Here is a 2,444-nt window from a genome sequence, read left to right as displayed (position 1 = left end):
ATGTTATTCTAGGCTAATTTAAGAACATAGTTGATTATTTTTTGCCCATGCATGCAAGAGAAAGTAGGCAGGGTAGACAAATACAGGTGTGCGAAAATAGAGAGAAAGGGAAGAGGATATAAATAATCTTCTACAACTAAAAAGAACAAAGTGTGGACACCGTTTTGGTGCGACAATTGCCTTGGTTCGTCCGTCTGCCACCCCATACGATCGATCCCACCTCCCACGCTGTCCAACGGGCGAGCGAGAAAAGAAAAGGCGCGATAGAAAAAGAAACTGCCATCCCTGCGATCTCCGTCTGCTTTAAAGGAAATAAATTGATTACCTGAGGACACATGCATGGAAGGAAATAATAATCATGCATAGAAGAAAACAATAATCATGCATGGAAGGAAACAATAATCATGCATGGAAGAAAACAATAATCATGCATGGAAGGAAGCATCAGTGGTGCCAAATAAAAGATGTGCATGTTATACATGGTAAGACTGGTGAACCTTCTGCAATTTCCTAAACGAATATTTTCACCATTAGTATATAGGTCCATTCCTCTGCGTTTCTTCGTGCTCCCATTAGCATATAATATGAAAGTATTGTTGTGTTCATCACCACTTCCAGTTGACTACTCCCATTAGCATATACTTTCTCTACCCCAAAATATAAGTCGTTATGGGATGCGTGCAGGTCAAACTTTCTCAACTTTGACTAGGTTTATAAAAAATACGTGCAACATTTATATCTCCAAATAAGTTTATTATAAAAATATATCCAATGTTCTATGTAATGATACTAATTATGTATTATAAATATTAATATTCTTTTATATATAATTGGTCGAAGTTAAAAAAAAAGTTAACTTCGCGGGAAGCGAGAATGAATTCTATTTTGAGACAGAGGGAGTATATGAAAGCAGTGTTGAAAATATTTTAACAATCAAGTTCGTCTCTGTTTAATTGGTAAGTTTAGACATCATAATGGCATCAAAAAATTCGACTCTCATGGATCAGTGCAAAGCATCCCAATCCTACAACATACACAAATAGCAACCTTAAAGTTATGATATTTTCAAATGGTGGATAATAAAGACCATCTTAGACGTTCTGGCATTAGAGTATATACGTGCAGACACATAGACATGGTGGTGCAAGTGAGCAGCCAGCAGGAGTCGAGAGTCAGGGGTGTTTGGATCCTAGGACTAAACTTTAGTCCCTGTCACATTAAATTTTTAGATATCAATTAGGATGACTAAACATGAGCTAATTATAAAACTAATTATATAAGTTGTGCCTAATTCGCTTGCCAGCGCCGTGTATAGGATGGTATGGAGATATGGTGGAACTTATTCATGGATTTGTTGGCGCACGAAGGAAATGGATATCGGAAATCTCTTTCTGCCGGTATAAAAAATGATCTTAGCCGCATCACGAAAAGATCTACACAGTAGAGTTTGTGAGCCGCGACGCCACGCTCTCTGTGACTGTGTAAATTTCACGAACTTAGCTTTTTGGATTAAATGCCACTTTAGCGTCGGTCATATACTTTTACAGTATTGTTATCTTATCATGCGATACGTGTGTTTTTAGTACAAAAGTTTAGCTATCCCATAGCAACGTACGAGCACGAACCTATTTGCATATATACTCGACCCTATGTGTACATGATTATATGGAGATGCATCGGAACTTATTTATGGATTTATTGGCGTACGAAAGAAATGGATATCGTAGAATTCTTTTTGCCGATATAAAATATTATCTTAGCCGTATCACGAAAAAGTTTATACAGTAGAGTTTGTGAGCCTGCGACGTTGCGCTCTCCGTAACTGTGTTAATTTTACGAACTTTGCTTTTTGAATTAAATATCACTTTGACGTTAGTATTTAATTTAACAGTATTGTTATCTTATCGTGCGATCCGTGTATTTTTAGTATAAAAAATTTAATTGTCCTGTAGCAACGTACGGACGCACTACCTAGTATAATAAGAAAGAAAGAAAGAAAAAGAAAGATGAAGGGATGGTTAGTTTGGATTCCTGATCATAGAAGAGCTTTACTAGTTGACTGTTATAATTGGCCGCGTAACTGCAGCCTGCAGAGCAGCGGGGTGTATATCCGGTCCATAAGCGGAGCCCAGCCCAATGAAGCGTCTGTGTGAGGTCCTCATGGGCTTTCGGTTTCGCGTTACGGTCATATTGACTGCACGAGGCCCACAGAGCTCCGTGGTTAGAGCATGGGCCCTCGAACCACAAGCCCGTTCCCCGTCAACCACGGAGGAACGGAACGGCGGGGCCATTCTAGCGCTGCCGCGGCCCGCCGGGCGGCAGGCACACACGACACACCCGTGCCGGCTCGGCGCTGCTGGTGCTGGAGCTGGACTGGTGCCGGCAGCGGCTCGTCTGCGTGCCCGCTGCGCCGCGGTTCGCGCGCCGTTGCCCCGCCACGTACG

Source organism: Miscanthus floridulus, chromosome 5 (genome assembly GCF_019320115.1).
Source record: "Miscanthus floridulus cultivar M001 chromosome 5, ASM1932011v1, whole genome shotgun sequence".
NCBI lineage: Eukaryota > Viridiplantae > Streptophyta > Magnoliopsida > Poales > Poaceae > Miscanthus > Miscanthus floridulus.
The sequence above is the reverse complement of the archived record's forward strand: the minus strand, read 5'-3'. Positions refer to the sequence as shown.